This window comes from Vitis vinifera, chromosome 1, assembly GCF_030704535.1.
Source record: "Vitis vinifera cultivar Pinot Noir 40024 chromosome 1, ASM3070453v1".
In the NCBI taxonomy this organism is placed as follows: Eukaryota; Viridiplantae; Streptophyta; class Magnoliopsida; order Vitales; family Vitaceae; genus Vitis; species Vitis vinifera.
Window position 1 is genome coordinate 10428455 of NC_081805.1, and position 23619 is coordinate 10452073.

General features: G+C 32.0%; 1 pseudogene; it reads left to right on the forward strand.

Moving 5' to 3' along the window:
• The first annotated feature begins 4533 nt into the window (after positions 1–4533).
• LOC100246714 (5-formyltetrahydrofolate cyclo-ligase, mitochondrial-like) lies at positions 4534–9909 on the forward strand (annotated as a pseudogene).
• Positions 9910–23619: the final 13710 nt, after the last annotated feature.

Sequence of the window (23619 nt, forward strand, 5' to 3'; positions counted from 1 at the left end):
TTTGAGGATATGTACATAACAACTTTGTGCATTGTCCCCTCAAATTCGATTTGATTTTGTATCAAGACAGGAATAATCAAACATGTAGAGGAAAGGCTCCTCCCAAGTGCCTGATTCTATGCCACGCAAACCAATAGATTTATGCCCAAAAGCATGCTCTTTTTTCACTCTTAATCACGCTCCCTGGTGCCAACTAAAGAAGCATATTTGGTTTAAGTGCCAGTGGGGTCATCTGCAGACCGTTTTTCTTGAACAAGCTTCTTTGCATATTTGGATATCAACAACTCTTAAAAGAAAGAGAAGCCTTATCCAGTATCTTTTTACTATATATTATTTTTTTCCATCTTCAAACATATGTCTAATGCTTTTTTTTTTTCTTTCTTTTTCCATAGGGTTAACCTGAAACTGAAAGCTACAACAAGCTACTCCAGATACCCATATGAAAAACTATATAGGTAATATACATATGGTGTATAAGGACAGTTATTTTAGATAAATTATGTGTTCCAATAACTATATATAACAGAATGATAATATCGTTAGGTGTCTTTTGTTGGAATATAAATATTCTTCTTATACCTTAATTAGCTAGAAAGAGCAAGTGTGCAGGCAATTGACTACTTCCTAGCATAAAATCTTTTTTTTTTTTTTGGTTCGGGGGAGGCACAATACCAGAACCTAGCGAATATATACATATTCACTAAACACTAATTTGAGAGATATGTACGAATTTTGATGTCATTAGACTGCAGTTTAATACCAAATTAACGTTGTTCAGTAAAAAAAAAAAGAAGAAAGAAAAGAAAAGAAAGAATTTTATCAAATTTATGGATTTAATATTATTATTAAATAAATAAATTCAATATACCGATTTGAGATTGTTTGTTTGAGAAGATAAACATGGGAGGAAAGGGCTTATGGTTATTGTTGAACCTTGACAAGAATCAAGATGCTGGGAGTTTTAACTGAAGACAATTATTTTCGATTCTTTTACTCAATTTAGATTTCTAAGTAACATGATTAATATGTTCAAATGAATTAAATTAAGTCCCTATATCATATTAAATTATTGGTTATGTTTAGTTATATGAAAGTATTAAAAAAATTATTTTCTCATATTTAGTTTTATTATGAAAAATACAAAAGAAAATTAAATATAATTAAAATTAATAAAAAGTTTATATATATTTAAATTATTTAATATTTAGAGAAAGGAGTTAAATGAGTAAAATGAGTTTAAAAATATATATAAAAATAATTTATTAACTTTAAATCTACTTTTTATTTTCTTTTACTTTTTCTTTATTTACTTTTCCTTTTTATTTTTTTTCCTTTACATTTTTCCTCAAACTTTTTGAGAACTAAACATAGCATAGTGTAAAATTCCAACACCTTGATCCCTTTTTGCAAATCATAAAACTTATGATTACGATTCATGAGTAGTATTTTGAATCTAAAAACTAACTTATATATATATATATATAATGAGGGCAAGAGAGTGGCTGATTATCTTATGAAATGAGGCACAAGTTGAACTTCCCTTAGGCCTCGAAAGAGGGCTAACTTCTAGCGTTGCTTCTACGTTGTTTTCCAAGGGATTAAATTGGAAAAACTTCTATGAGATGTAAAGTGAAAGAGGGAATGTTCTTGACCTCCTCAAAGAATCTCTAAAGAAGTTCTAATTAAGATACTTGTATTGTATCCTTTGTCGTAGCACGAGGTCTCAAAAAATCGTGATAATGAAGATTACTTAGAAATCATATTCGAAAGGGTATTTTGCAAAATGTTTTAGCCAAAATCCTTTAAAAATAACTCTTTTTAAAAATAAAAAATAAAAATCTATAAAATAGTTTAAGTTTTTATGTCCCCATGCAACATATTCTTCAAAACTTTGTTGCTCTTTCGAATGGTGAATCTTATATATGTTGAAAATTTTAATTTGATATTAATTTTAGGTAAGTAGTAAGTGTTAAGAATTATTATGAATTTTAGAAAGTATTAAATTTTTTTTTCATATTTAGATTTCTTATTTTATCTAGAATATTGACCTCTAAATATTTTGAACCAAATGTAGCTTAATGGTGCAAAGCTAGGAGAGAGCGTTTCCCATTTAGTCTTTCCAAAGTTAGAAAAGTGAACTCTTCATGCCACATCAAAAACATGAATTTTAGCTATTGAATGAGACTACTAAATGAAAGAAACTCGACAGTCATAGAATTGAAAATTTGATGAGTTTATTATATTCGCATAAGCGATAAATAAATTAGACAATTCATTACACTGATTTGGAGCATGCTTTACACAATAGGGTATCCATAAGAGGTCATGGTGATCAACAAACTAACAAGGCCTTGATCATATCAAAGTAGAAGATTGTATTATAACTTCATCAACATGGATAGAGATAGTGATGAATTTTCCTAAAGAAAGGGGAAACATAGTTGGATTTAAAGACAATATCTAAATTCAATGTTTTATATGTAAGACATATATATATGTTACAAGTTTGGATATCAAGCAAAATTTTAAAATGAACAAACAAACATGCAAACACTATGGAAGTAGTTGAAAATTTATTGTTGGCTTATGGTACATTTTTAGTTGATATGGAGTACAAAGATGTTTAGTTCCTTAATAGAGCATGTAGCAACCACATGTATAGTAACAATGAATTGTTTTCACAATAGATGAATTAGTCTATGGTAAATTAATTCTAAAAAAATCCGAAAGCTTCTATTAGGGCAAAGGTAACATTAAAATTTGTTCTAAAAGATGATGCTTATGCTAATATAATAGATACATTTTATGTATTAGATATTGCTTTTGGGAATTGATTGAATTTAGGGTATTTATCAAAGGGAAAAGTATATAGACATCTCCTAAGGTTACTGATAATTATACTTATATACCCTTAAATTTTTAAAATCACATTGACACCCTCTATCAAACTTTGTTAATTAATGGGGTTAATGACCTTAATGAAAATTCTTTATTGCTCTTCATTAAATATGCTTGTCAAAATACAGTGTTTTGATACATTGGAATAAAACCTCATAAACTCCTAAATAGTTGAAATTATCAAAACCCTTAATTCCCAAATTGGTGTAAAAAAAAAAAATTGGAACTCTAATTTTGTAATAAGTTTTCATCTCTTTCGCTGTCCCAAAGAACAAAGAACAAAACCCTAACTTTCAAATTCTAGTTCTAGATCATTATTTGCAATTGTAAAATTGCAGTTCACATCCTTGCGCTCATCTTCTTGAAGAAGCAAATCATTACTAAGAGGTCATTGTTATAGTTTTCTTAAATAATAACAATTTCTTATTGTGGAGGAAGTAAGTTCTTTCTTAAATTCGTGGTTACAAACTTCAACATTTCGTAATTGAGATAAGATCTCTGCCATTGAAGTTTCTTGAAGCAAGAAATGAAGAAATTGATAAGGTGAATCTCGAGTTTCTTGATTGGGAATAGTGGAATCTTCTTCTAATTTCATGATTTCTTTCATCAATGTCATAAAACATCTTCGCACATATGATAAATTACAAAACCTTAGCTCAAGTGTGGCAAACTTTGGAGGTATACTTCTCTAATCAAATTAGGTCTAAAGTCTATTAATGTAAAACTCTATTGCAAAATATTAAAAAGAATTCTTTGACAATGAATGGTTAATAGTTGAAAATTCCAAGTCTTATTGATTTTTTAGGGTTAGTTGGTCATTCTTTTACTGTTAATGATCACATTGATGCAATGTTGAAAGGTCATTGTTGTATAGTATATGAGATTGAATCGTTTTTTGCTTGCTAAAGAAACACGTATAGAGTAGCACCCTAAAGAGTCCTGATTCTGCTCAACCTAATACCAATATGGCAATGATTGGCCATAAATCTCAACAAGGGAAGAAGAAATTTCTTAATGGTCAATTCTCTAATTTTCATCAAAATTTTAATCCTAGTATCCAAAACTACAATCCTTGTCTCAAAAGTGGTTCTGGGTTTTTTGATCATGTTAGAGGTAGAAACAACTTCTTTGATGGATGAAGTCACTAGAACTCGTACAAGCCTTAATGCCAACATTGTGAAAGGTTTGGTTATGTTATTATAATTTGATTAGTCTTTCCAGATAGACGATAACTGTTTTAAGAAATAATTAGATAAATATATAAAAAAATTTAAAATAAAATACTATATATAAAAATTATTTTTAAAACATATTTAAAATATTTAAAATAAATTAAATACATTTTATGTTTTCAAACAATTTTTTTTTCTATAAAAATTATAGAACAATTTTCAAAAACTAATCTAAAAAATAATTTTTTGGAATTGTTTTTTAAAATAGTTAGTAAACAAACACTTAATGTTAAACACCCTATTTTAAAAAAAAACTAAAAAAAACTTTTTTGTTGTTTAAATTTAAAAGCTGTATTTAAAAACAATCATAAAAAACATGGCAAACAGAGCCTTATTATTTTTATTTTAAAAATCCATTTTCAAAATTTTGTTTTTCAGCTTATTTTTAATTTTTAAAATCAGAAGAACATTTATCTCCAAATAGAGCAAGAAACAGAAGCCCCGTCACTGCAGAATGAGTACAGGTAGGCTGATGATCAAGGCAAAGGGGTTGCTAATTAGTCCCCCGCGCACAATAGCACTATGCACATCCTTTCCCTCACCCCTCTCCCCAACCGTACGCTGTTCATCTGATTCTCCACCTTCCATTGTCACAATGAGCAGAGGCATCGATTCTCAGCTCGACGCTATATTTCAGCAAAAAAGGATCTCTCAGATCCAAAATACGCCGAGAGCTGAAGAACATGGACCTCATACAGAGATCCAAAGAAGGTTTTCTCTCTTGAAATTGAATTGAGTTGTATATTTTTCTGTTTTTGTTTTATTGAAAACTCAAATTGATTGAAGGAATCTCTTAGTGGCGGTGAGCTCGGTCAATAATCATCGGAAATGCATTTACATGTCAGTTTGTTTAACGAAGCCTTGATTGTGTTTTCTTTTTTTAATTATAGAATGTGTATTTATTGCTGTAAACAGTTGAAATGGTTGATCAGATTATGTGGTTAGAGTGTTGAAATCATTAAAATGATAGTAAGAAAATAGAAACAAGGTTGTTTTTTGAATTCTTTTAACGAACCTACTCTAATTTTAAGCTGGAGGTTAGGGAAAAAACTTTTAAATGATTTTCCCCATATTTAGATCAGAAAGTACACATTTTGATTGCTAACAGAAGTAGATGGATTGGTTTAAACCTGGTGGAGTTTCCGGTTTTTGAATACCCTTTAATAGATGACTCTTATAGAACTTGTAGTAGAATATGTTGTTCAACTAGTAAGGAGATGAACTTCTATTTTTTTTAGGTCGATTCAGGTTAGAGTTTGACTCTGTCTTTAAGACAAATTTCACTCTGCTCAGGTGCTTGCAATATAAAGGTGATTGTCTCCCCGGATACAATGATGACCTTGTAATAGTGACACTCCGAATTACAAGAAAGAACGAGTCACTCGATGATTTGTACTCTTTTGAATTTTTGATTGAATGAAAGTTTGACTGGACTTGATTGCTAGAAAGAATGGTTAATTAGACTTGAAAGGTGAGTGACAAAATGGAGAAGGATTAGAAAGAACGTATTGAGCGAATCAGAAATGCTATGAGAGGTCCCCTATTTGTAGTTATAGGTGGTGGCTATTGGGGAAGTCGTGTCTTGAGGACACTAGATGGCTTGTATTAACATGTGAAGTGAAGCTTATTTCTAATGTGGGCCAATACCTTTCCTTGTTAAACTGGTGGATAGTTATAGAAGTGGTTTATAATCTTTCCTTTTTCATATGGATTACATCTCTGCCCAATTTTTATGCCGATCATGGATTACTGTGGTTCACTATAACTAACTGAAATGAGCAGTTATGTAACATTATGTTGAAACTCTTTACATAAAATACATGTTGCTTCCTTAATTGCACCATACCAGCATTCACTTACTAAATTTTATCTTTTCAGATGATGCAATCCAAAGTATTGTTTTAGTAGCTCCATGGTTCAAATCTAGTAAAAGCTTATTTGCTTATGTCAGCTGTGCTACTTTGCAAGAAGTTGATACATCAAGAATTTTGTCAGAATGTTTATGCAGCCCAGCTAAAGGTCTGTTTTATGTTTCAACAGGCACCTAGTAGATTTTACTCGTTCAAGAAGAATGGTAATTATCCCTCAACAGATAGGTTGTCAAATTAGTAAGTTTTAGAGGGCCTTGTGTCATGTGATAGTGAGTTTTGTATCAATCCAAACAAAGCATATTTTTTGAAAAGTTTAAGGGGTTGATTTTGGATTTTTTTTTTCCAAATTTTTAATAATCAAAAGCACATTAGCATGTGATGCAAGATATGTTAGGTGGGACCCACCACATATGGGTCTAGCTTTCGTTTCTCCCAGCATGTTGCATGCACATGTTTGTCAGACCTTGCTTAAAATTTCTCAGAGATGCTACCCTATATGTTCTCAGAACTTAACTATGAATAACATCTTCACTAAAATGCAATACAATGTATTTGTTGTAATTGTTCTGGTGATTCTTACTGTTCATTTATACCCAAGTGGGTTATACAGAGGTCAGGAAAAAGCTTTATGTTCTGCATCTGGAAGACAGGAAATGTAACATGAGAATGCTCAAAATATCAAGTATTAATGATCTAGTTGCAAGCTCAATGAATATTTTGGAACCAGCCCCAGTAGATTGTGATGGAAATGAACGTGAAGATGGTACAGTTTCAAGTTCTTATGTATTGTTCCTTGACACACTCTCACGCATTTATATTGATAGTTGATTATTCCTTGTATGCATTCCTTTCCCTGATCCACGATACTAGCTCTACTGGTTGTTAAGATTAATCATTATCAAGCTTTATCCCCATCTTTTCAGTTGAGATCTATGAATTGTTTTCTTACTGGTTCATCCTTTGTTTACTTCTCTTGTTTATTTCTTTGATTGACAAAAGTAAGATCACCAAACTTTATTTCACAACATAGGGTAAGAATAGAGATTATGTGACGTGTCTGCATTTTGTCTTTTAACTTGTAATGATAAATTGGGGTAGGAGATTATATAAATTGCCATGTCAATTATAGGATCAAATATGCAACATTTCTCAGATTAATATGGATTCCTAATGCTTCAACAATGACTTGACCCAGGCTCACTGATAATTAGCTGCAGCCACTGGCTCTCTCACATCAATCTACTCGAATTGTGAAATTATAGGCCATCAAGTCTTCCTTCCTAAACTTGACACAAATTTCCTTTGGCATTTGCTCATTCTTGTAGTTCCTTTAGCTTAAACCACACTATTCCTTTCCGGTGTCATGATAGGCCTTTAGAAATATGTAAGTCCATGTCAACAAAGAAGCATTGGGACTATTGACACCTATTTAACTATTTGAGTTTTGCATCTGTTTTCTACTTTTTAGGATAGGTTTAATTTCGGAGGTAATAGTTTTTGCGGCCTACTTTGCACCTAAACCTGCTACTGCTTTGTAATAAAGCTTTCTTGTTATCTAGATTGATGACCTCTTTTCTTTATCTTTTGCTTTTCCCATGATATGATCGAATTTGGAACTTCTCTTTGGAGTATTGGTTTGTTTTTGGGCAGTTGGTAAAGGCTATTATATTAAAGGGCTTCTTGGTTGCAGCTCTGCAGGCAAGCAACCCAGTTGACTTGTTTATCATTCCTGATAATTTGTTCATCCTTCCTGTACATCACCTTCAGCAGGGACCATATTTCAGGAGGCCAATACTATAATCTTTCTTATCTTAGTTCATCTGTTTGCCTGCCAGGGCTTGCATTTGACAGATCTGGAAGACGTTTAGGCCACATTGGAGGGTGGGTTGATGCATGAAATATAGCATGTATGTTTTACTTAAGTTGAAGGAAAAATTTACCATTGCAAAAAAACATTAAAATCCTTGCTAGAAGTAAAAAATTGAGAGTAGAAATTACAGTAATTCTAATTGTTGTTATTTTCAGTTCTTGTATTCATCTCATCACTGTAATTTGTAAACAGACATGTGCATCAACTTTGATGAAGAGGTGTCAAACATGGGAACTCTCTGACATAGAAACATAGACATGACTAGATTTGTGCATCATGAAATTAATATATTCAACTTATATATTTGTTTGAGGAATCATGTTTTCAGAGAAGAGCCATGGAGGGTCAATATTACATAGATATTAATTATATACTAGGTTCTATATTGTAAAAGGCTTGGTTTACATTTTTAGAGTAGATAAAGGTGACCTCTTGCAAGTGCCCAGAGCAATAGAGAGTTAATATTACATAGTTAAATAATTTTATAATTGGTTCTATTGTAAAAGGCATGGTTTACATGTTTAGAGTAGATGAAGATGACCTCTTACAAGTGCCCAGAACCATAGAAAGATGATATTACAGAGGTAAATAATTCTATAGTAGGTTCTATATTGTAAAAGGTATAATTTAAATTTAGAGAGTAGATAGAGATGACAGCTTGCAAGTGCCCAAATTGCTGATGCACATGGATATGATAAATAGATGGGGAATAAACAGTAGTAGAGACTTGAACATGATACCTCCAATGAGCCACCAGGAGCAAAGAGGTTTACATGTCTTATTTATAAAATGGAAAACATGCCTTTCTGGGTGGGGGTATTCAAACTTCACTTCCCCCTTTTAGTGAGGAAGCGTATACACTCAATGGAAGGCAGAATACTTTGCCACTCATCTGGACTATCCAGAAGGTGTATCAGATTAGTAAGCTGACACAAATGAATCATTATCTCTGATGGGGTAATTCGTTGCAATACTTACATGAGTTTCATGTTCTGACATGGACATGAGGTGTCAAACATGGTGGCCAGCATGGCACCATCACTACAGGGGAAGTACCCTGCCAATCATAGTCTATAAGATAACAACCCGATCAAGGGAAGTACCCTGACAGAAATAATGGTGTCTCATCACTCTCTCTTTATAGATAGGTTATGGTCACTATAACTTCTTTACTAAAATCTGCACTTTAATCAGTCTTGTCACTACACTCTCCAGCATACTCGTTCTAAATTCTACATATGCCCTTCGCAATTTCTGAACATACCAGACCACTAGTTTGCTGCAGAGTCTAACAAATTTTTGCATGAGATTCAATGCCATCTTGTCCAATTGTTTATTTGATAGAACTATACACCACAATACCGAAATTTTCAATTACTATGTTGAACTTGCATCCTAGTTGTTTATTGGAATCCTATTCTAATTTTGGCATTGTCATTGCATTGCATGGTAAAAATTCAACAGTTATTATGATGTATTTTTGAAGAATACCAAGAGCTCACCAAGGAGTGGAAATGGAAGCAACCCCTTCTTGGTAATGACCCAATGACTTTGGTCTCCCCTTTATCAGTTATGTATGTAGGATTTATATAATAGGCTAACTGCTGGTCTACCTGTTATTTGTTGCAGTTGCACTGTCATATTCTCTACAGGTAGTAGGAGAGGGTGCCATAGCCATTACCCCCATTGACATTCCCGTGGATGCTCTAGTATCCCCATCTGGCTTCATTCCCATAAGCCCAGCTGCCTTGGAGAGATACAATTAAATAGATCTCTTTTGTTTATGCTACTCCCATGAAATCTCTCTCTTCCCGGAACTGGTTTCTTATTAGAAAGATGCACAAATCGAAGGCATCTTTTGATTAATGTAGGCAGATTGGGGATTTACTGGTTTATTTCCTTTACCTGCCCTTAACTTGAAGAAATGGGCTCAATATGCAATGACTTTGGGCTGTTTCAAACTTTGTAATGACCGAATTTAGACTAATTTAAATTGAGGATGAATTGTATGAACAAGGCAAAATCTTTCCTTTTCTTCTTTCCTCGATTGATCCTGTGCATCTATTAGCCTGAGCAATGGCCACTGCATATAGTAACATTGAAAATAATCCAATGGCGTTGCTTGAGTGTACTGTTCTAACATCCAAAGAGAGGACTCCTCGCCTAAGCTTATGGTCGTGCAGAAAATAAAAATAATAATGCTACAACGCATAGAATTGAGTTTTACATGATAGCCGCAGTGGCAGGGGATGTGATTACGATTTGTAGAAAGAGGGAGAATTGTTGCTTTGCTGGTGTCCATGCAAGACTACAAGCAATCGTCCAAGAGTTTATCACTAGATTTTATTAGCTCGTCGAGTCCCTTCACAAAAAATGGCGGAAGTAAGAAAGAGACTCAACTACCAGCCATCGTCAGGACATGCAACTACTTGTGTTAGTTGTTGCCATCACTGCCATGCTAATGTTCTAACAATTGGCATTGACATAAAAATTCTAAGGGATGAGAGGATGTCCCAACGCCTGGTTCTTTTTGACGCCTCCAATACAAGTCTGAGCCTAAACAGTCATTGATGACACAATACAATCTTGAATTGAATAAAAAATTGTTCGCATTTAACATTGTATCCATTTATTTGTTAATTAAATGTATGTTTATAGTTAATGAAGGTTAGTTATTTTTACTTCATATTTTATTTCATTTCTTCTATCTTCTATCTTTTATTCATGTGAATGAATTTGAACCAAGCGAAGATATACGAGGCCTATCAATGTAGGGTCCATACGTTCTTAGCGAACAAGGCACATCCTCGAATTCTTAGCAAACATGGCACATAACATGACATTTTCTTGAATATTAGAATACTTAGCTCCTGTTTGAAAATTGTTTAGAGAACTGTTTTATGTTTTCTAAAACAGAAAAACAAGAAAACACGGTTGACAATTAGAAAACTATTTTCTATTTTCTGTTTTAAAAAATAGAAAATATGAGTTTATTTGGTAACTGTTTTCAAAATTTTTTTTTTTATTTTTTAACAAAAATTATGAAAACATATTTGGTAACAAAAACCGTTTTCTATTTGTTTTTTCTTAAGAAAAAAAAAAAGTGTTTTTAGAGAACATTTTTTGGTTGTTTTCAATTATTTTCACTTGTTTTTTAAGGACAATTTTTTTAAAAAAATTATACAAATATGTAAAACGATTAAAAATAAAACAATAGATATAAAAAGTATTTTTATAATTTATTTTAAAATATTAAAAATAAGTTTAGGTTTTCAAATAAACTTTTATTTTACAAGACATTAAAGAATAGTTTTAAAAAACTATTATTAAAAGTTTTTTTCAAAAATAGTTATCAAATAAACTTATAGTATTTTTAGAGAACATTTTTTAGTTGTTTTCACTTATTTTCTAAGAATTGTTTCAAAAAATAATTATACAAATATGAAGAATGAATAAAAGTAAAACACTAGATATAAAAATTATTTTTAAAACGTATTTAAAAACACTAAAAACAAGTTAAAAATATTTCATGTTTCCAAACAGACTTTTGTTTTACAACAAATTAAAGAATAATTTTCAAAAATTGTTTTCAAAATAGGGCCTTGACGAACATGGTATTTTCTACTCTTCTTACTTATTAATGACGATTGTGTGACCTTCACTATGGTTAATCGCTAAACTCTAGTTAACCTAGATTCACATGTGTTCCTTGCCATATAAGCAAAAAATGAAGTTACTAAAGGGGATAATTTTTTCTTCAAAAAAAAGCTCTTTCATCTAAAGAATGGAAGCTCGCTCTTTACTCTCTCTCTTTCTCCCACTCTCCCTTTCAATCTAGATTGTTGGCTTGACAAGTAGAGGCAAATGGCCTAGTGAAACTAACTCTTTACTCTCTCTCTCTCTCTCTCTCTCTCTCTCTCTCTCTTTTTCTCCATTTCTCCCTTTCAATCTAGATTGTTGGCTTGACAATTGGAGGCAAGTGGCCTAGTGAAACCAACTCTTTACTCTCTCTCTCTCTCTATTTCTTTCTTTCTTTCTCATTTTCTTCCTTTCAATCTAGATTGTTGGCTTGACAAGTGGAGGCAAGTGGCTTAGTGAAACCGGTTTGTCAGACAAAGTTGCTCGAGATTGAGTAAAGCCACCATAATTTGGTATTGTTTATGGGAATGCAAAACAAAATCCTAGCATATTCTGTTTTGCATTTATTTAGCTCTTTTGCCACTATACCTATCAATCTTGTCAGTGTAGCATATTTGTATCTATAGACAATCAGTGTTGCAGATCATTTGCATGCACTATAGTCTCAAATGGAGGCGCAACAAGCTAAACATCACTACTAAATTGAGGTGGCATAGGAAGCCTTTAAGCAACTTCGAAGAGAAAACGAACAACTTTGTGTTATAGTTACTACTTATACCTAATAATATATGTTGATGTTAGAAAATTAAGGAAATAAAGTCTCTTGAATTCTAGTTTAATGAATCAAAATAGATCTACAAAACTCACCTTGTAACATTGTGATAAAGATTATAATCTTATGTAGATTGTTTAAAATATTGAGTCACTTTGGCATCAACTTTCCTATGTATTGGTATTGTCACCTTGTATCTTCCCTCTCTTACTCTCTCACTTAATGTTTATACAAATGACAGGAAACCTCATAAACTTAAGATGAGGGGAGAGAGGGACCAATAACCCTTTTATACCATATCAAGTGACTTTCCATCAAAAGTCACAAATAAACACTTTTTACTAGATTATATGAATCCACTTTTTCCAATTTCATGTAGCATTCATAGTATATGAAAAATTTAATGTAGGTACAAGACTTTGGTCATTGTACCTTATACATAATTTGGTAGGTTCATGACTTTGGTCATGATATCTTTTATTTTTCCATATACAATATACATTTAATCTTCACACATAGATTAGATGTATAATATGGGAAATGTAAATACATTAGGTTTATGACTTTGGTCATAAACCTTTAGAATAGTGTGGATTAATTTTATGCGGTCATGAAGGTGACAATAATTCCGACATTCTCCCACTTGGACAAATCTCTACATGGAGACTTGAAACTTTTATAAGTTCAATAAGTGGCCACATAAAATAGTACAATCATTGCATGCTTATCCTACGAAGTTATAAATATGGATCATGTCGGTTATATATCATTTAACTAAATATAATTCCTTCCATGCATCACACAATTGTTAACTCAATATAGATAACTTAAATGAGGAAGCAATACACTATAAATATCCATTAGATGGTCCCAACTTTAATGGAAAAAATAACCATTATCCTATAAAATGTGCACAAGGGAGCAAGAAATTCTATTATTGTATGTCCAAAAACAATTATACAACATTTGTAAGATCCATAGAATGAACATGTTCTTAAACTTTTTAGGCGTTAAAGCTTTTGTAAAAGGACCTGCTATCAACATATCTATACCAATGTGTTTAAAAGACACTTTTTGAAACCGGACTCCTTCTCTCACCACATGATACTCCAACTCAACATGTTTTGATTTATTGGAGTACCAATTGTTTTTAGAGAAGAAAATTGCGACAGAGTTATCATAATATATCTTAATTGATTTAGAGATAGAGTCCATAATTTTAAGGCCTAAAATAAAGTTTTGTAACTAAACAACTTGTGAAGTTACTTGATGGCATGCTATAAATTCAACTTCCATTGTGGAAGAAACAATTATGATTGTTTAATGTTCTTCCACAATATATCACCACCGACTAAAGCAAAAATATATCCAAATGTGGATTTTAGAGAATCGGTACTCCCTATAAAGTCTGATTAATCAGAATAACAAATAATCTCAAGGTAATCATTACATTTATTGGTAGGCATATGGTCTTTTTGTACCTTATAGATAACACATCACTTTTTTAGTTTCTTTTCAATGATCCAATCAAAGATTGCTTTGATACTGACTAAGAATTCCAACCATAAAACTAATATCTAGGGCGTACCTATTGAAGCATACATTAATCTACCAACAACAAAAGAATAAAGAATATTTTGTATTTGCTTATACTTTAATTCATTTTTAGGAGATTGACTTTGATTTAATTTATCTCCTTTAACAATGAGAGCTAGACTTGGTGAATATTTTTGCATTTGAAATCTTTCAAGAACTTTGTTTCTATAAGCTTTTTGAGATAAGTCAATGAGACATTGACACCTTAGTGAATATCAATTACAAGTACAAATGATGCATTACCTATATCTTTCATCTCAAAGTTCTTTGAAAGAAAACTTTTAGTTTCATGTAGCAAGGCTAAGTTATTAGTGGTAAATAAGATATCATCCACATATAACATAAAAAAGATAAACTTGCTCTCACTAACTTTCAAGTATACATATTTATCAAATTTATTTTATTGAAAATTAAAGGTTGTTATGGTATTGCGGAACTTAATATACCATTGGCAAGAGGTTTGCTTAAGGACATATATGGAATTTTTAACTTGCATACTGAATGTTCCTTACCTTTCTTTTCAAGCCCTTCTAGTTATGTCATATAAATGTCTTCATCTAAATTCTCATTTAGAAAAGTTGTTTCACATCCATTTGATATAACTCTAAGTCAAAATGAGCTACAAGTGCCATAAAAATTCTAAATGAATCCTTCTTTGATATTGGAGAGAAGGTCTTATTATAGTCAATACCTTCTCTTTGAGTAAATCCTTAGCAACTAATCGAGTCTTGTATCAATCGATATTACCTTTGGAGTCTTTTTAAGTTTTGAATACCATTTACACTATACTAGGATAAATCCATTAGGTAATACAACCAATTTCTAGACTTGATTTACTTTTATAGATGTAATTTCATATATCATCTACAAGAAATCTCATTTTCTAGGAACGTGGCAATATTTGTTTCTATTATCCTAGTGTATTGATTAGGAGAATAAAATTTATATCATTTGGACCTTTGAAGATATCCAGCAAAGAAACAACTAATAGTCCTTAGATTGAATTTTCTTTCATGTGGATTGTAAAGTCATATGCTTCAGCTGAACAACTCCAAATATATATATGATTTAAACTTGGTTTCCTACCAACTCATAATTTAAAAGGGATCTTTGAAATAACTTTAGTAAGAACTTGATATAATGTATACATAGAAGTTTTCATGGCTTCACCCCATAAGAATTAGAGAAAGACTAAATTACTAATCATACACCTTGTCATATCTAATAAGATTTTATTATGCATTTTAGCTATACCCATTATGCTGAGGTATCCAACATTGAATGCTACACAACGATCTCATTTTCTTAAATGAATCTAATGAATGAACGTAAATTATGACCAATTTCATCATATTTTTCATAATACTCACCATCTTTGTTAGATCACAACTTTAATTTTTTTCATCTAGTTAATTTTCTACCTCTACATTAAAAATCTTGAAGACATTCAAAGCATTGGATTTTTCTTTAATTAGAAAGATATAACCATAATCTAAGAAATCATCAATAAAGGTAATAAAATATTTTTTTCTACTTAAACCAAAAAGAGAAAATGGTCCACAAATATAAGTATGTATTATTTCAGTAGTCTTTAGCTTTTGGTGGCACATTTCTTGGTATTTTTTACTTGTTTTCCTTTAATACAATTAATACAAGTATAAAAAATTTTGAAGTCTAGAGTTGGTAAAACTTCATACTTTACTAATCGCTTAAGTCTTTCTTTTGAAATATGACTCAAGCATTTATGCCAAAACATTGATGAAGTTTCATTATTACAACTATGTTTGATGCCAACTTTTACATCAACATGTAAAACAAGGAGAGATTTAGAAAAAGAAGAATCAAGGTTAACCTTATATAACTCATCACACAGTATTCTATTTCCAATCACATTGTTATTTTTATAAATTCCAAATGATGATTTTCTAATTTTAAAAGAATATTCTTTCAAATCAAGTTGGTGCATGAAAACTAAAGTTTTGGTCAAATCAAGAACATAAAATGTGTTGTGGAGGTTTAAAGAAAATTTGATAGAAAGAAGAAGTTTGTAAGTTCCAATTGCTTTAAGTAGTAATTCTACTTTATTTTCTATAACTATTGTCCTTTCTTGTATCTTTGGTTTGCAGATTGTAAGAAATACTTACATGGTGTTTGAAACATGAATAGTTGCAACAGAATTTAACCACTAGGTATTGGAAGATACTTCAATTAAATTAGTTTCATAACATACTGATGATATGAAATTACCTTTCTTCGCAAACCATGCCTTTTGTTTTAAGCAATCTTGTTTTTCATGTCTTTTCATTTTGTAAGAAAAACATCTATCATCTTTAAGGTAATTTGAAGATGTTCCTTCATGCTTTCCTTTATTTGGCGATTTTATCTCCTAACCTTTGGCCTTAGATCATTTCCATTATGACCTTGTGATATCATGTGAATCGATTACAATCCTTCTTTCTTTAATCTATCTTTCTTTTGTACACAAATAGAGATGAGTTCATTGATGGTCTACTTATTCTTTTGTATATTATAAGTTGAGCTTGAACTACCTGAACGAATCTGACAATTGATTCGTGCCCAATTGGTGTCTCAGCTGATTTGTGTCCAGCTGGTGCTCCTTGATTGAGGGAGTAATCAACAAAATTTATAACCTATAACACCATATACTAGGGTAGCAAAGAAAAAACTACTATAGTATAGTGGCTCTAGGATCATCCACTGGGAAAAATTAACAAGCTCTCAATGATACCAATTCCAAGTGAATTGGTTTTGTTTCATTTCATGGTTAGCTTAAGAAGTAAAACACAAACTTTGATTGGTAAAGGTTTAGACTTAAACTAACTAACACAACAAAAGTTTGGAATAATTTAGGAAGAAAAGCATTCCTTGGAGATTTAGGTTCACTGGGGTGGTTCCTCATGCAAAAGACACGGCTCTGGTCAGATGGTTCATTTCCTCGCGTTAGAGATTCAACATATAGTCAAATCTCTAACCGGTGTTGTACAGAGACTCCTTCAATTAGATTTCACTTTAATTCTCTCACTGATGCAACTTGCAATGGTTTAAGCCTCTCACTAAGCCTTAACCATTCAAGATGATCTTTAACCTTGGATTACTCGTCAAAAGCTCGCAAGAGATAACTAATGGATGTCTCCTTGGAGTCCAAAAGCTTACCAAGTGTTGGCTATTCTAGAAAATCCTACCTTGAAGTCACCTCCCAGAAGCTCGCAAGAGATAAACTAGTGAATCTCCACGGACGGAGATCACTTGCCTTACCAAGTGTTGGCCCAGGTGATTTAAAGGCATTTTAAGTTAACTAAAAAGATAAAAACCATTAACGGGTCACACTTTCTCTTCATTAAAAACTAAAACAACAAAACTTGCAATTTATGCATGTGGAAACTTACCCGGCTTTCCTCACTCCAAGAGACAAAAAGCTTAGCCTCTCATCCTCTTAGGAAAAATCCTCAGAGTTTGGTTGGCTAGAAAGAAAACTAACGAGAAAACAAGAATATATATGAAAAACAGAGCAAGTGCTTTGTTCGTTGATTCTATATATGATATATCTATATATCTTTCTATGTTACATCATTCTCTTACAGTGGATGCAAGGGAATATATATAGAGACATTTTTCCAATCTTCCTAACTAAGAAATCTTATGGTTGGTGGATTACAAGGAGAAGAATGGAAATTCATACAAAAATATCTGAAGAAAAATATCCCAAAGTGTTAGTCACAAATATCGGGGTGCTTTAGGAACCATTTCGCAAGAGAAAATGGTGTCTGCGAGATTTCGCAGACACTCAAGAGGGTTGCGAAATATTTTCGCAACAACAAGCTAAACTCGCAAGGCTGCGAAGTTGGCTTCCACCTTGAGGTTCCAAGCTTCCTTCTAGCGGTATACGTCGGGCAACTTCAGGAGGGAATCCACAACACTGTACAAAAAGGCTGCGAAATCATTCCGCAACAAAAGGGTGATTTCGCAACACTTTGCTGAATCCTTCCTTCAGCTTGGAGCAGTCATCTTCCAAAAGCTGTAACTTTCTCATTTCAGCTCCAAATCATACACGGTTTGAAGCGTTGGATTCTTGACTTCTTGAGCTTTGAAATGGTATATAGAATGTAGAAAATGGACTTCAGAAAGTGCTCCAAAAGTGCAAAAGAAGACTGCAGCTGCTGTCTTCTGTTTTCTTCACTCTGTTTTTCCTCTCTCCTTTGTTCTTTCCTTGCATACTTTGAACGACTAAGGAAAAGGAATATGAGGCTCCAAAGCTTGGTTCTTCATGAATTTGAGCTTCCAAAAGCTTTGCCATAACTTGTCCAAGTAGCTCCTCCACCATTTGACATGCTTGAATTGATTCATAAGCTGATAAAAACATGTAAACTTGCCACAAAATGGTTAAAACCAATTACTAAGGACCTTAATGAATTAATTGGGTTAAATGAATATGATTACTACTCAAAGGTGCTTAAAACCATTATAATTAGGTCTACAAAATAGCACTTTTTGGTAGTAATCAACAACCATAGTTTTCCCTATAAATAGTCCTCACCAGAGGAAGAGAATAAGTAAGAACTATAAAGGAAATAGAACATTCTTTGTTCTTTTGATTTATAGTTAGTAATAGAGCAATCCTTTCTATGTTGCAGGCACTTGGGATTTTCCGTTTAGAACTTTATATGTAAATTTGATTTATAAAACTTTGAAATTCTCATTTCTATTTCCATGTATTGTCATTTCAATTTTAGTTCAAATGTATTTTAGTTACTTTGAATTTAAAATTTTCTTTTATGCACTTTAGTTTTCAAACTAGTACATTTTAAATTAGTCAATATTAGTGTTTAAATTGAATCAAAGGAAAAAGGGAATTGTATGCTTTATTGTTGTGAATTAGGATACATAGAGCAACTATTCCTACATTGAATTTAGACTAATTGGGGCAAGGAACATAAACTTTATTGTTGGTATCACATGTTGCAATTGCTTGAAGAGCCCTAAGCATATGGTGGTTGGTAGAGTAGTGGTTACGGTGAAGAGTCTCTACATAGTTAGCTTCGAATCAACTACAAAGTCATTAGATTAATCGAGGGAGTGGAACTTATCCAATGGTGTCAATCATAAATATAGGTCACACTTAGGTAATGAAAACATTTAATTCAATTATTTCTCGATTCCTTTTTCATTTTAACGCTAATGAATGACCATTCTCCACCATTAATGTACTTCATTTATTTTTATTTTTCAACATATTGCATTTTTTTTTCTTCTTTCATAAGAGCCGACAATATCTTTTGGTTACTAAATATCACTAAAATCCCCATGGAAAATGATTTTGGTTTTCTTAACATGGTTCTTGCATTTGGGAACCTAACTTTTCAACTCTAGCATGCATCAAACTTTATAATCAAAATAAATAGAATTTTATGAAAAATTCAACCAAGTACTAGTCATGATGAATGAAAGAATTTCTACATGCAAAAAAAGGAACACATTAGGTAAAAAAACTCTCTAGAATCTCCACTATTGAGTTCGATGATCCAGAATGCAAGGGCCACTTATCTCAGTTTGATGAGATTTTATGGCTTGATTTATCTTGAAGAGAAATAAATTTATGAAAAAACGATTAAGGTGGAGGAGGGTTGGGGTTTCGATGTCACCTCTTGTAAGCGAGTAGAAGATGAAAAATTAGTGTTGACACATATCATTGTCTTTCTTGTTGATTATTATATGATAGAATTTTGCCAAGCACTTTCGTCACTTATGCAAAAGGTTAATATTATTGTTACATTTGGAATTCTAGCAAGCTCACCCATGGCTTGTGGCAGGTTTCTCATGTTTCCTTAAATGATATCAATACTCGCTTTTTGTTGAAGACTAAAGTTGAATAATTCAATCAACATCTTGCCTTAAAGAAACAAATAAACTAGTAGTTGTTTTTTGTTTCTTAGTTCGATAAATATTTCCTTCAGTTCTTTGTTTTTCTCTCTTATTTGATTCCGCTTGATGTTCTATTGTCTTTACTTCTTTAATTCTTAATAATTGGCTAGGTGTATTAACTACCAATTAAACCTTGAAGTGACCTCAACGGTTGTGGATAGTAGGTGAGGAATTTGTTAGGTCTTAAATCAAACTAGATTTCTAAAACCGTTGTAGTTTTTTTAGAGGTACACATCAATATGATGCTTAACTACATCAGTATGGAATGAACAATTCACTTGATCAAATTTGTTCTTATTAAACTATTTAACATATCTCCCTCTTTGACTTTGATTTGCAACATTGATAAGATTGGTTAACAACCATGACAAGAAAAATGAAAACATATCTAATTTTTAAATAACTTATTTCTTTTTACCTAGACTAGTCAACAAACAGTTAAGTAGAAGCCTCTTAAAATACATTCTCAAGCCCTTAAAAGGATTATGTTTCCCTAATTATAACCTTTATTGGTGTTAAGCAATCTTAAGATGAACTGCAAAGAACAACTATCGACTAAAATAAAAATGTCCCATGTGAGTTCAACATTAATGGTATATATCAACAAGATCTCCTTTAGTCCTAGGTTTAGATAATGCAAGTGGTTTAAGGTAGAAACACCCATCAGTGTCGTCATTGTCTTCGAATGACAATGAGTTAGATTAATTTGAGTGTAAAATAGGAATTGTTGAACAATGGTTAGAAATAACTTAATCTTACATCTAAAGTGTTTACAAGTAAAGTAGGTCTAATTAGATGAAAATCTTAAGGGAGACATGTCCGAAACTTCATCCATGTCTTTAAGAAATTTTATTCTAATGCTCTTAGGGATGTCATAAACATGAAAGTTCTGTTCTAGCCATTCAAGCAAAATTAAATCCTTATTTGAATCATTGCTATCGAACCATTTGAGCTCTTAAGAGTAGAAAATTATTCTCTTTGTCCTTTGATTAGGTTATTCCATCACCCTCTTTCATGAAATCAGATAATAATTCAACCTCAAACCAACTAACTTTGATATTTTAGAGACGACACAAGTCCCAAATAACAAAACAAAATAAAATGAACATCAATATGAAAATTCACTTTTTTCCTAAAAAATTTAGTTACAAATAAAAAAACAAGATGTATTTGAAAGGCTTTACTACATGGAGCTTCTAACCCTAGATAACATTCTTTTTTTGAAATTAAAACCTTAGTAACCTTTATGGCAACCCCTAAGGCATTGTTCCAACAATAAACCAATAACTACCTTGAAAATAAAGAAAACCTTAAAAGAAAAATCCTAAGATGTACATGCCTAAGATTTAGTGGCTCATATTTTTATGATTCCTTGAGGAAAAATGAAGCCAAAACATGAGAAACAAACAAGAAAAGAAATAACCAAAGTAAATAATCATACCTATAAGAGATGAGTACAGTGAAGGAGAAACTCTCTAAGACACCTATGTTGCTAACTAAGGATAAAAAAAATCATGATATTTTGCCAAAATATTGAAGAAATATCATATATTGGAAGCCACCAAAGTGATATGAAAGAAAGAAACATTGACCAGACGATTTTTCTCTTTCTTTTGGAAAAAATTGTTGATATATCAATGATATATCGATAATTGGAGATATTTTGACAACACAAGGAGAAAATTGCTCTAGGATTAGAAAAACCATTGATTTTTCAATGATAAATTGGGGATAAATCAACAATGGCGTCCACTTGATCCAACAACCTTAGTTATGCCCATGTTTTTTATAGCTCATCCAATGGTACAATAATTTATCCAAGGGCCAAAATTCAATTTGGGATATGATCCAACGGTTGAGAAGTGATTCCAATGGTCATTTTAAGATCTAATGATCGGATTTCATCCAGATTTTGATCTAACGATCAGAAATGAATTATAACATTAAAATGACATTCCAATTGCTATTTTGGCTCTTTTTTATAAATACTATATTCTCAATTCATTTTATCCATAATTTATTCAAAGTCTCCTGATCTCTTATTACTCAAATTTTATTTTTGATTACTCTCAAAATCTTATAAATTTGGGAATTTGATGCTCAAGTTGTGGATTAACTCCAAACCACAGTTGCTCAATTACTTAATATTTGTTTTTATTTCAATTAGATTATTTAATTAGTAGAATTTAATAATTTTAATGCTTGAAATTATTAGTTTAATTTTAATAATAGTTTAATATAAAATTTTAATTATATTGTCAAGTTTAAATGTTAATTGTATTTAAAGCACCTAATTAGTACATTTTCAATTTATTTAGGTAAATTAAATTAATGGTTTAATTTTACAAGTTGTAAAAAAAAAACTAGTGGAAGTACAAGTACAAATGTAGATGGGAGTGGTACAATAGGACGAGATCTTGCTTGGAAGCATTGTATACAAATGTGGGGGAGATCGAATAGAAATGACACAATTTGTAACTATTATAATGTGTTAATTAAGAGCGAAGACATCACTTGATTTAAATTTCATTTATTGCATACCTGAACTCAAACAACAAAAAATGTGTTAAGAGTGTTTCCTATAGTAAAACAAAAGATAAGAGCATAAAGTTTGAGAGAGAGAGAGAGAGCGAGTGAGTGTGGGTGAGAGATAGAGTGCTGAAACAATGACATCATGTGTTGTTGCTAAATGTCACACACACAAATTTTGGGTCTAAGTTTTTGTGTTTGTGTAGCACCTAAACACACTCTAGACTAGCCTTCCTCCAAACCACAAGGTACACACATAGATTACGGGGCTCTCCCCAACTTGTAACTTATTGATTTCCAACAGAATACAAGAGGCTCTCTGTAAAGACTCCTACTAAGTAGTTTACTTGCTTTGTAGAAGGTTAGGCCCTCCTTTTATAAAGGTTGCACCAAGCAGTCCTAATCCTACTAAGAGACTAACTTTTGAGTCCTAGTTTGAGTCTAACTCAAGCTCAACAGATGACAAATTTGAGTAGGACTCCAAGTCCTACTGAATCTAAAACTCTCATGCCACATCTCTCTATCTCCTTATGCATGAAGATTTAGTTTACTATCCTGATTAGGAGTCTTCTCATGTCAAGAGTCTTTTTCTCTTCCTGTATCAGGTCTCAATCTCCCACTTTGACTGAAGTCTCATGTGATAGGAGTATGTCTCATGCAATAGGAGTCTTGGTCATGTGATGCATCAGTTCACCATGCTTCCTATTGTAGGAGACTACACCTTGCTCAAGCCATCCCGATGCCAAGACGTGTCTACTCAAATCTACCTGCACATGACTCATACTATTGCATCTGTGCGTGTTGGGCTCACACATCAAGGCACAAGAACAACAATGAATTCCATTAACTCTGATGGATGACCTTTGGACCTATTCCTTAGGGTCCGATTGGAACCCACCCAGTCAAACAATTGACTCCGATACTAACAGTAACAGGTTTCCGTCACTAACAGTAACAGATTTCCTCATGCAGATTAATCCAAAGAATGGATTTAAAGATTTTGTGACAACCCCAAACGGCCTCTTAAATATAATGGAACAGAAGTAGCCCCCCCAAAACAGTGTGGTTGTCGTTAAGGGCTGATTTGGTTTAGCATGGCAGTATAAGATAAAATTAATGCATTTGCATAAGAAAGTGCCATCTTTGTTTCGCTATTGTGCAAGTGATGACACCTTGGATATTGTCTTCCCAGATTGGTCCTTTTGGGGTTGGATACTCTTAATGAAATTTTATATCTCATTCTCACTTAGATACAAACAAAAAAATCATTCT